Source organism: Grammomys surdaster, unplaced genomic scaffold (assembly GCF_004785775.1).
Source record: "Grammomys surdaster isolate TR1022 unplaced genomic scaffold, NIH_TR_1.0 220, whole genome shotgun sequence".
Taxonomy (NCBI): domain Eukaryota; kingdom Metazoa; phylum Chordata; class Mammalia; order Rodentia; family Muridae; genus Grammomys; species Grammomys surdaster.
Window position 1 is genome coordinate 4006943 of NW_021604665.1, and position 12764 is coordinate 4019706.

Genomic DNA, 12764 nt, shown 5'->3' on the forward strand with positions numbered 1-12764 from the left:
GAGAGAGAGAGAGAGAGAGAGAGAGAGAGAGAGAGAGAGAGAGAGAGGCTGAAATAGCAGAGTTTAGGGCAAGGGAGGAGATGAGAAGAGCTAGGATGCTAACATGAACTTTGAAAAGTATAACAGGTGCTTGTGATATGGAGGGAGCCTAGAGTCCAGCATGAGCTTTGATATGCTAATAAGCACCACAGGTAGCCATATGTCCCATAAGGCCCTAAAGACCCCCACAGAAAATTCTTTGATCTAATAAACACTTTCAGCAAAATAGGAGCATGTGAATTCCACATTAAAAAGCCAGTAGCCTGGGAACCATGTGAGGTTTGTGTTCCGCGCTGCTGCCTAAGGCGGAGGGGATGTCCATAGTCCTCGCTGCTGCTGGAAACCACGTGGTAGTCCATGATCTGTGCTGTCTTGGCCTGCTATAGAGAAGGAAGTTTCTTTTGCAGTGGTATTTATGACTTGGGACGTATAATTGAGAATGAGAGACATTGAAGGCTTCTGTGATACCCCACACTCCCCCTCAAAAAAGATACAGTCTAGATAGGAAGCTATTGTAGAATCCTTAGAAACTATGACAAAGCGTAGCTCGTCACAGTTGGTGGCTTCCGGAGGGGGCGAGATGGGAAAGGACTCAGTTACTTTTGAGGGGCTGACCATGTTCCAGTTAGTATGTGGGCAACACAAATTGGACTTGATGTATTTTTTTTTCGTTTTGGGAGGAGGATGTAATGATGGGAGGGTAGACTGGGGAGGGATGGAAATGAGGGATGTAACACACACACATAGACACACACACACACACATATATATATATATAATATATATGCAACAATAATAATCAAAGAAAATGAAGCTATCAACCTGAGAGGTAGTAGGGGAGGGCATGGAGGAATTGCAGGGAGGGAAAGTAAGGGGTTAAGTGATGTAATTATATTTTAATTAAAATATTTTTAAAAGAAAACTAAAATATATAGGTATAAATCTTACTAAATAAAAACTTTAACATACTGAAGAAAGAAATTGAACAGCCTCAGAAGATGGAAAGACTGTGCTCATGGATCGGCAAACTAAATATTGTAAAAATTGCTATATCATCTAAAGCAATCTTTGAATTCAATTGTTGTCCCTATCAAAATTTCAGTGATACACTTCATAAAACTAGATATCAGAAATCCCCGAATCCATGTGTGTGGTGGTTACATTTAACTGTCAGTTTGACAGGATTTAGCGTCATGTAGGAGACAAGCCCTGGACCTGGTTGTGCCTGTGTAGGGCTCTCCTGAGTTATCCTGAGAGGTTTAACTAAGATATAAAGAGTCCACCTCAACATTGTTCTGAGACTCGGATCTGCTTTGGGAGAGGCTGTGGTTTTGACGTGGCTTGCCGTTGTGTTCATAGTAGGAGCTTGGTCTAGGTGGCAGTGTCAGGAGCTGATAGAATTTTAAAGAGTTAAACCAGTGTCGTGTCCTTAGGTCAGCTATCTCCTTAGGTCAGCTATGGGCTTTCTCTCAGAAGGCATTACGGCATTTGTGGTTAGTTCTTGAGAAAAGACTGTGACAAAAACCTGAGTTGGGGGCTGGAGAGATGGCTCAGTGGTTAAGAGCATTGACTGCTCTTCCAGTAGATCATGAGTTCAATTCCCAGGAAAAACATGGTGGCTCACAACCATCTGTAATGGGATCTGATGCCCTCTTCTGCTTTGTCTGAAGACAGCTATAGTGCACTTATATACATAAAATAAATAAATAAATAAATCTTAAAAACAGAAAACAAACCCTGGGTTGGTCCCATTCCAGACTCTCTGTTTTGATATTAAGCTTACCATCTGCCGTGAGGTCCTCAGCTTGATCCCCAGAAAGTGGCTTCACTTGATAACGTTAGTCTGGCTTAAGTATGAATGATTACATAGATTTGGAAGTGATCCTTGCTAAAATTTATGAGGTAATCTTTTCCCCATAGATTGGTAAACGTTGGGACCATGTACGCAGATGCCCCCATGCAAACTACAGGGTTTTTTCTTCTCTCTCTCTCTCTCTCTCCCTCCACCCCCCTCTCTCTGTCCCTGTCTCTCTGTCTCTCTCTCTCTTCTATCTCTCTGTCTCTGTTTCTCTGTCTCCGTCTCTCTGTATCTCTGTCTCTCTGTCTCTCTCTCTCTCTCCTTCTAGTTTGCTGATTCTAAGTAGCTTTGACCCTAGTGGAGATAAGAAAAAAAATAACCATCCATGACCTTTTAAAAGCCTCAGTTTTTCACCCCAGCTTGGTGGTTCTCATTAGTTCTACAGACTGGAAGTTAATAGATTTTGTGCCTAGTAAATTATTCTGAGTTCACGGTTTTGACCGGGAAATTGGAGTCGGCTACTCAGAGGTGTTCTGTTGAACCAGTAAGCATGAGCCCTTTACTGATGAACATAAACCATCCTCACAGTGGCTCCAAATGCAGTCTCCTCATTCAGGATTCCCATGTAGACAGGGCCCCACCGCATCAGTCCGTGTCCCACCCACGGTAATTGGTGTTTAGTTTAAAAAAAAAACCAATAATACTAAGTCTTTAGAGATAATAGTGGTAGTTATTTACTAAGAGAGGATGCTTTATCCTCTGTTGCTAAGTTGATGAGTGCTTGCAGTAGAAATAGTCTGGAATCTGTTCCTTCCTGGTGGCCTTTAAGCCTTAAGAAACTCAGCCATGGTTTCATCTGAGTTCCACTGTATACACTGCTAGGGAAGATGAAGTAGGCATCTGTCTTGCCTACTAGAATGTGTGTGTGTGTGTGTGTGTGTGTGTGTGTGTACCTGTGGGTGCAGATGAGTGTGATGAGTGTGCACATATATAGATAGCCCAGAGGACAACCTTGGGTGTTATTTCTCAGGCACTATCTACTTTGTATTAAGACAAGTCTGTCACTGGCCAGTAATTCACCAGGTAGACTAGGCTGGCCAGTGCTGGGGTTACAAGTGTACACTACCATGCTCAACTTTTTTTTAAACCTGGTTTTGAACTTACAAATTCATGCTTGCAGGGTAAGAACTTTGCTAGTCAAGCCATCTCCACAGCCTATGAGCCCGGTTTTAATGCATGAGAAAACAAATCTTGACAAGAGTTGTAAGTGTCAGAAAAGGGAGTTTGGCCTTCATTCTCTCAACTCAGGGCCAAGTCCTCTGCTGCATTCTGAAAGTATTACTAATGAAACTTTTAAGGTGACATTTAAAATTTTGCAAGTTTAATTTAATTTTGTTGTGTCCGGGTGTTTTGCCTGCATGTGTGTCTATACCTCACTGCTTGCCTCTATGCCAGAAGAGAATGTCAGATCCCATACGACTAGGGTTACAGATGGTTGTGAGCCACCATGTGGGTGCTGGGAATGACTGATCAGTTGATTTAAAATAAAACACAACTGTGCTCAAACAAAATGGTTTTTAATCTGGATATGTAAGAGAAAACATTTTTTCCTAGTATACTTGGCCTCTCATCCCTTCCCATGTTACAAAATGAATAATTTTCTGTGTGCAACAACCTGTGACAAAATGTAAATTGACATAGCCAGTTAGTGCTCTGTTATAAAAATCGATGGTAATTAAAGGCAACCCTCCGCTGACAAAGTTGATAGACCTGAATATATTTGAGAGCTCTTAATTTCCGTTACCTCTAATTGCTCCTTCTGGCGGTTACAACTTTCAATGATTTGCTATCCAAGTATCAAATAAACTGCTCCAGTGTGAATATTATGAAGTAGTCTAAATTGCTAAAAGGATAGGTTAAGATTGCATTTTTATTAATAATTTCTCAGACCTTGGGCCTATTCCTTTCAACTACTGTCTCTTTGTTCTCTGATTGATGGCTGCATAAGAAATGGTCACTAGGCTGTCCTCTGGCCTTGACACGTGTGTTCTTACATACATATCTACACAAATATAAATGTGTATGTGTGCACGTGTGTATGAGTATGTGTGTGTGCGTGCGTGTGTGTGTGTTTATACGTGTGCACACACAGAGTTGAGCAAAGAGGAGAACAAATATCCTTTTTTTTTTTTTTTTTCCGAGACAGGGTTTCTTTGTGTAGCCCTGGGTGTCCTGGAACTCACTCTGTAGACCAGGCTAGCCTCGAACTCTCAAACTCAGAAATCCGCCTGCCTCTGCCTCCCAAGTGCTGGGATTAAAGGCGTTCGCCACCACTGCCCAGCTGAGAACAAACATCCTATAACACTGGCTCTCTTATATCAAGGCTGGCAACTGAGAGAAGTATACAGAATGTCTTTGTCTATTTTCTGTTGCTGCAACAGACTACCTGAGATGGGATACATTGTGAGATATGGAGCTTCCTTATATAGTTCAGGAGGCTGAGAATCCTGAGAACACAGGGTCAGCATCTGGGAAGAGCTTTCCCGCTGTTTCATATCTTGCAGGGAATTGTACAGTGTGAAAGTGTACTCGACTGAGACAAAACACACAACTCCCTTCATTAGGAGTCTTCTTGTGTGATAATTTCCTTAATCCATTCACTAAGCCAGGGCCCTCAAGATGTAATCCTCTCTTACTGCTGTTAGCAGCAGCAAGTATATTTTAGCATTGGTTTAGGAAAAGCAGGCCATGGTGAGCACTTTGAGATGGTGGGGTTTTTTTCCCTGCTAAGATTCATTTCACTATTTTTAGTCGTATGTAAGTTGGTGTGTATGTGCATATGACTGTAGATGCCCACAAAGGCCAGAGGCATCAGATCCTCCTGGAGCTGGAGTAACAGGCCTGTTGTGCGTGCTGGGAACTGAACTTATGACCTTGGCAAGAACAGTGTGTGTTCTTAGCTGCTGAGCCATTCCTCCAGCCCTGAATAGTGGTGTTTGTAGCTTTGCCTTGTGTTCTCTATTTATTTATTTATTTATTTATTTATTTATTTATTTATTTATTTATTCATTCATTCACTCGAAATAAGGTCTCATTGTGTAGTGTAGTTGAGGCTAGCCTTGAATTTTATAAGTAGCCCAGCCTTGACTCAAACTCGTGATCCTCCTGCCTCAGTCTCCTGAATGCTGAGATTTTTTAGACATGTGACATGGCTCTGGGATGCTTAGACTTTTGATATGTCCTTAAGACTCAAGTTGAGGCTAGAGCCATGAGAAGACATTGGAGAGGTCCTTGTCTTCTTAACAGAACAATGTGGAAGAATTTTAGGGGCATGTGGAAGAATTTTAGGCTTGAGAGCAAAAACTCACATTACCAGAGTACCCGAAGCCCATGGTTGGGCACAAAATATATAAGCTGTCAGCTGTCTGCTTACCTTCCACTGAGGGGTGTGGGTATGCACTTGAGGAGAATGGTTTCCCTTACCATGGAGGTGACATTAGAAAAACTGTCACACAGAGGTTCTTGTTTTAGTCTTCACAGATCAACACAAATCAAATCTGCAGAGCTGAGAAAGCTAGGACTCAGGGAGATGGAGGCCCTTGCTTTGCTAAGTTCTTTAATCTTGCAAGAGGCCAGGCTGGATTAGAGCTTTGACCTTTTACCTCCAAACCCTGGATTTTTCTAGAAAACAAGCCTAGATTCTGAGGAGTGCTCTGTATTCCCCAGATTGTCTCCTGAGGAGCCGTCAGCATATGCTTCTTTGTGGTCTCTTTAGCACTCTTGTTAAAATGCTCGCTCTTTTAAGGGAAGATTTACTGCCATCATTGCAGCCACTGTTTGGTGAGGCCAAGTGAGAAGTCCTTTGTGGCTTAAAATACAAACTATGTGCCTGTCATTCAGGGGCTAGCAACTGACAGGACAGAGGTTTTCATCTCGCGTTCTTCACATCTCTATTGTCTCAGAGACCTCTCAGACGTGACTAAGCTCTAACTGAGCCCCATATAGAGTCTGAAGCGTTACATGCTAAATCATTTAGGGGAAAATGTATACCCTAATAATCACTCACACCAACAGTCAGTGTTCCTCAGGCAGGGGTGACTCAGTCCACCCTTCTGTAGACCTTTGGAAATTTCTGGAAACATTCTTAATTTTTATATACCAGGAAGGGATGGCGCAACATTTAGGGATGAAGGCTAGGGATGCTCTTCAATATCTAGAATGGCCAGGACCACCCACAGTGAGGAATCACATAACCCATAGTGTCAATGTTGATGGACTGTAAAATCCTGATCACAGACAACAAACACTTAAGATTTCATTCTATGCCAGACCTTATTGTAGAAACAAAGGTGACTGCGTCAAGCAGGACTTTTCCCTGCTCAAGAGAAAGTGGTTACATTATTCAGCTGAAAATTGTAAAATACCCAAAGCTTGTCGTAAAGATATGTTAACTTTTCTTGTGTAATAAAAAAAATTCCAGACAGTTGTTAAGGGATTGCTTAACTAGACAACTCAATAGTGTCAATTATCTTGGTGACTTTCTACAGAACAATTTTGGTTCTCCCTTTCTAGTTACAACATAGTTGCCATAGTTTCATTCTCATCAGACAACCCCCATGTCAGAAAAGTTGCAAGGCTTAAGGAATATCTTCTAATGGACATTTCTTCTGTTAAAGGAGAAAAGTCCTTTGCACAAGGTCCTCAGGGCCCAGCAGCCTTTTTCTTGTGTCCTACATGCTGGGAGTAAGGCATCAGCTTCTTTTTAAATGCTTAAGGGAAAGTTTAGAGTTGTATTGCTATCCACCATGTGGGCCAGGGGTCAGGAACGTCTGTAAAAGGCCATGCGACAACTGTTTTAGGTATCATGTGAGAAATAAAGCCCATGTTACACATTTTTAATTTTACAAACTTTAAAATGTAAAAACTGACGTTAGTGCATGGGCTGTACAGAAAACAAGCCATTATCACAGTGTGATTATCCCATGAGACTGGATGGAGGAGATGGTAGCCTCTCCAAGATGGCTGCTCATGAGTTTCACCTCCAGCACACATGCCCTTGTGCCAAGAGGTCTGTTGAACCAACTGAAGTGACAGTGTGGGAATTCAGAAATAGGATTATGAATACATTGCCACCTCTACCTCAGCCTCATAGAAGCCCATTGTTGTGCCCTGAGGACACACATGTGGCCATCTGAGAGGCTTTCATAGTGAGAAGGCACCTGAGGGGAGATTCTTCAGTCCTAGATAAGCATCCACTCAGCTATAATGTTAGCTGTTGTCTTGACCACAACCTCCTGAAAATCTCTGAGCCCTACCTTGGTTAACCTGCCTCTAGGTCCCTCATCAGATTATCTATAAGAGAAGGCATGTTTGCTATTGAAATTTGTTGGGGATTGGTTCTAATGCTTTGATTTAATGAGGGAATCTGCCTGTCCAAACGCTGAAGGTCCTTGTCTCCAGTTGGTTTTTGATCGATCAATAAAGATGCCAGCAGCCAATGGCTGGGCAAAGAGAGACAGGTGGTGGTGGTGGTGGTAGAGGGGGGACTCTTAGATTTGCTCGGGCTAAGATGTGGGAGAGAGGAGAGACAGAGAATCGCCATGACTCATGGGGAAAAGGATGGGACATAGGAGCTGCAGGAGAGAAAGCCAACCAGCTTTGTGAGAATTCAGGTGGGTGGTCACTGGCTACTTCCATGATTGGGCCTGGGGTAGCAGGGGAAAGCTTTGAGGTAGCCAAGGCATTTGAAAATTAACTGGTGCGTGCATGCATGTCTTCCATTCACAAATTCAGATAGCTCCTGGGCGAGTGCACAAGTGCGACCAGTCAGGAGCCAAAGCAGTGTAGCTAAACTCACCACTACGGCAATTTCCTTAAATTTAGGTGAATTTTAAGAATATGGCCAGAGATAGCTAATACAGAGGATTCTTGGGCGCTGGCACTGACTTAGCCCTAATATCATAGATTTAAGTTTTTAGACACTTTGGAGACAATGGGGAGTGTTGTGATGGTTAAGCTTGTGGGTAACAGACTGGGATTCAGGAAACCCAGAATTTTGGGTTAATTTGTTAACTTTAACCCACTTCTTTGAACTTCCTGTGTAAACCTTGGGACGGAGAAGATGAAGAATTCCCAGAAAAATTAGGAGAAGCAGCAAGAGTTTTGTCTCTTTTTGTTTTATTGTAATAGAAAACTCAGATCTATTTTCTCAGAAGTACAGCCTTCTGGCCACCCCATCAATATTGAAAGATCCTGTAGCTGTTATGTGGCATGCTTGTTGGGGCCCAGCTGTGGTTCTGGGTCTTCTGCTTCCTTCTTCTCAGGGTGTTCAGATGCCACTGGACACTGGGCTGGAAGCATGAAGTACAGTCTGGCTCTGCAGGATCCTGGTCCAGCTGGGAGTGAGTGCAGGAGGTGAGGTGGGGGAGGAGAAGCCTTCTCTGAGGATCTTCAATGAGACAGATCTCTGAGATGATCTTAGCTTGTACACATACCTTTATTCTGGGTGGGCTTGTATGTGTACACTTTATTTGGGGTGGACCAGGGCTATATATGTGAAACTTGGAGAGTGGGAAGGGGTTCTCCTTGGGGTGAAGTTTCACTGGCTGGAGGCTTAAGGTATTAGGGATACCTCATGAGCATGGAGAAGCATTCCAGGAAGTTGAACCTGTGCTTTCATCAGGAATTAAGTGACATTCTCCAAGTAGACTGTGGGTTGTACTCCCCAGATCAGGAGGAGAAAAGGAAGCCCACCAAGAAAAGGGAGTCCTTCATTTTGTGCTGAGCTCAGGAAAGCTGCCCAGCCTGGTAGACAACAACTTTAGTAGCGAGATGCAACACAGATGGACTCAATTCCAAGTTTGCAACACTAGGCAGAGATGGTGCATGGAGACTGATTCAGGACCAAGGACAGTAGCTGATAAACGACCCCCTTCTGGGGTCCACCCCCAGCCTACAGAAAATCCGGGGCTTGCTACGCATTTTTCCTTGCATCCCATCTCTGACCTATAAACTTAGAGGAGTTGAAGCCCATATTTCAAATTCAGCTCAAATTCAAATTTTGTAAATTCATGAATCCAGGTTATTCACACAACTTCCCAACCCTGGTCAAACATCATCAGTGTCTGCCAGTGTGGAAGGTCAGTCCTGTCTGTCAGATGGACACCATATTGAAGGCGAGATACTGAACTCATATCAGCTTACCAGGGAAAGGGGGCAGGCAGAGGGTGCTAATTTATTTCTTGTTACTTGGCTACATTCACAGCTGCTTGCTGTCCTTTGCCAAGCCCTGCAGGGGATACTGGAAGAAAAGTCACAGATATTTTTTTTTTCCTTCTGAGGCTTGCAGGCTGGAGGGAGAATGACAGGGGCTCTGTAACACTCCTTGCTGCTGTCACTCTCCTTTAGATGCACGCTGTACTTGTCCCTGCATAAGACTGACTCAGACATCCATTTTGACTTTGGTATGACTTTAATTCATGGTGTTACCATGCACCTTAAGCCTCATCTGTCTTGTAGAATGAAAACTTAATCTTCTGTTTAAAAAAAAAAAAACAAAAACATGAGGTTGTCTTTGCTAGCCTTTTTTTAAAAAAAAAATATGTGACTAAGTTCACCATTGAAGTTGTTTCATCTGCAAATGGGGCTGGTGATCCTGTGATACCTGTGCACAGCTGATGTCAGTGGAGAATTTCTCTCTCTTTTGGTGGAGTGGGACCTGAGGCCTTAGTTCTCTCTGGGTCTAGTTGGACTGTTAATCCCGCTGCTGTCTGGCCAAGACTCAACCCTGTGTGTGATGGTGAACTGTCCATTTCCCATGGAGGCTTATTGGAGGGGAGATTTCCACTTCCAGTGGTTGATAGTGATTGACAACTTGACAGTCTCTGGAATCACCTGGTTGTGGGCGGGGGATCTTCTGGGCATGTCTTGGGGAGGATTTCAACATTGGGTTAATTGAGAAGAAAAGACCCCCTAAGAGTAGGAGGCATCAGTTGTGGGCCTGGACTGAATTGAGAGAGAGAGAGAGAGAGAGAGAGAGAGAGAGAGAGAGAGAGAGAGGAATAGCAGCATTAGTTTCTTTTCTAATTTGGACACAGTGTGACTAGATTGCTGTCTACACTCCTGCAACATGCTTTCCCCACCATGATAGAGTGTGCTTTTTAACTTTGAGCCCCCAAACCCCTCTTTCTTCATTAAGTTGCCCGTATCAGGCATTTTTGTCACAGCAAAAAGAAACCAATGCATATTTGATCTGGAATTGCAGCCTACAAGGTTCAGTAAGCTACCACTGCCTAGAGAATGTTATCTGTGATTAGGCTGGGGAGACAGCTCAGTGGGTAAAAACCCTTGCTGCACGGACATGAGAAGCTGAGTTTGGATCTCAGCACCTACATAAAAAGCTGGGTGTGGCTGTGTGTGCTGGCCCATAATAGAACACTCTGGGAGGCAGAGACAAGAGAATCATCAGGGTTTGCTGGTCACCAGCCCACTCCAAGGTTTTGTGAGAAACTCTGCTCAAAGGCAGAATGGAGAGTGACAGAGTGGGAAACTCAGAGTTTTCTCCTGACCTCCATACCTGTACATATTACACATGCACATATCACACACACACACACACATATACACACACACACACACACACACACATGCATGCACGCACACATACACATGCATGTACACGTACATATGCATACATACAGAAAGTCATCTGTCACTGAAGAAAATGACACTAACATATTTTTTTTAAATATAGGGGCACAGGGAGGGAATGGGACAGTGAACAAGAGGGAATAATGGAAGAGATGTAGCTGTTTTGGCTTCTGGATCAAGTCAGGCCTGAGTGCTCCCTATCTTGTATAAGCCAGTACATTCCGTTTTATGAGCATGCTTGTTTAAGACATGCTTCCTTCATTTACAACCTAAAGGAATCCAAATACATGACTATCTGAGCTATCTGGAGGATGAAGCAAAGTAGGAGTTTTGAAAGTGCTTTGTTGAACACTATACAAAAGCCAAAGCAATGTCCTCTAGGTGTTAAACCTTTAGTCTCCCTATACCTCTCTAAGTGTTTAGCAAGTGTTATTTCTTTCAATCCTGCCCTGCAGCCCCTATGCCCTGATGATAGGTCAAACCTTTGGCTTTCCTTCCTTTGATACAAAGCTAATGCATTTTACCAACCAGTTTTCTGTAAGTTAAATAGTAAGCTGAAAGACCTCCACACTCTTTCAGTATGGGTTTACAGTGTACATCTGCTCAAAATTAAGTGCAAGCAGCTTTCTGCACTGCTTTGTGAACAGGACCTTAAGGGACACCCTGCTCTTTCCTGTTTTGTTTCAACAGTGAGGCCTAGCTGCTATCTGGGGTGAGGCCAGTCCACCATCTGACATCCTTGGTTTCCTAGGCACTGAAAGGAACCTATTCCAGCTACATTCCTGAAGTTCCAAGGCAGGACAAACAGTTTTACAGATGTTCCCTAACATTAATTTCTTTCTTCTTCTTGGATGCTTGAGGAATCTTGCGTTGAGCACCCCTTATCCTCAGAACCACAGTTAGTCACAGTTTTAAATTTTTTTCCCAAATGCGAACTATGTTGTTGGAAGTATGGGGCTTGAACTTTTCCCCCACAAGGTGGTCTTTGTTGGAATATGACTTCAGATGTTATTTGTGTCTTACACAAAGACAGAGGCTGAGGTGGGAACTCAAAGTCTGTTACACAAAGTTCCTATTGATAAAAGTTGTTTGCAGCCTTAAGAAACCACTTTGCAGTTCCTACAAGCAGATCTGTATCCCCAGAGATAATTTTTATATTTTTAAAATACAGATCCTTTCTTTAATAAAAATTTTTTTTAGCCTAGGCTGACCTCAAACTCTATATGTAGCCTTGGCTGACTTTGAACTCCTGATGCTTCTGTCTCCAACTCCCAGGTTCTGATGATTCCATCATCTCTTATTTCTTAGAACGTTTATTTTGGATTTCCTGGGACTTTACTGTCACCAGAGTCTATTCTTGAAAAGTTTTATGTGGTCACTAAGGCGTTAATTACTGTTGCTCACTCAAAACTTAATATGTAGACACCTTCACATCACTCAAACTTCATACAGTGCAGTCCCAGTTACTGAAGCTTCACATTGCGTATTAATCTAGCATAAACTAACTCAGCTGCTTCTGTTCCTCAGTGAGCTCAACTTCATTACCTATTCAGGCCTCTGCACATTCGACTGCCTCTGGCTTAGGATGCAGGTTTTGTTCTGTTCTTCATGAAGTCCATTCCATCTTGAAATTTAGATCCCAACTCAAATGACTCCTGTCTCAGGATTTTACTGTTGAGAACAGACACCATGACCAAGGCAACTCTTATAAGGACAACATTTAATAGGGGCTGGCTTACAGGTTCAGAGGTTCAGTCTAAGGTGAGCTGAGGGTTCTACATCTTCATCTGAAGGCTGCTAGGAGAAGACTGGCTCCCATATGGTTAGGAGGATGAGGGCCTCATTGCCCATCCCCACAGTGAGACACTTCCTCCAGCAAGGCCATACTTCTTAATAGTGCCACTCCTTGGGCCAAGCATATTCAAACCACCACAACTCCCAAGGGCATTCCTTGTGTTACCTCCAACTAAAATAGCTACTAGCCATTCTTAATTACCCAGAATTACAGTTCCATGACATCAAGAGTCTTACTGTTTTCACATCTAAATGATCATCTTTTACAACCTGTGCCAAGCATTTGATAAGAACTTGCTGGATGAAGACCATGCCTCGCATCCGTGTACCTTCATATACTAGCATCGAGATGCTTGATGCCTAGCAGATATTTGAACCAGGTAGTGTAGGTAACTTAGACTGTGTTTCTGCTTCAGTTTAAAAATGATTGCAACTTTTAAGGTTCAGACTCATTAATTGTGATGGCTAACCTTTTTTGTCAACT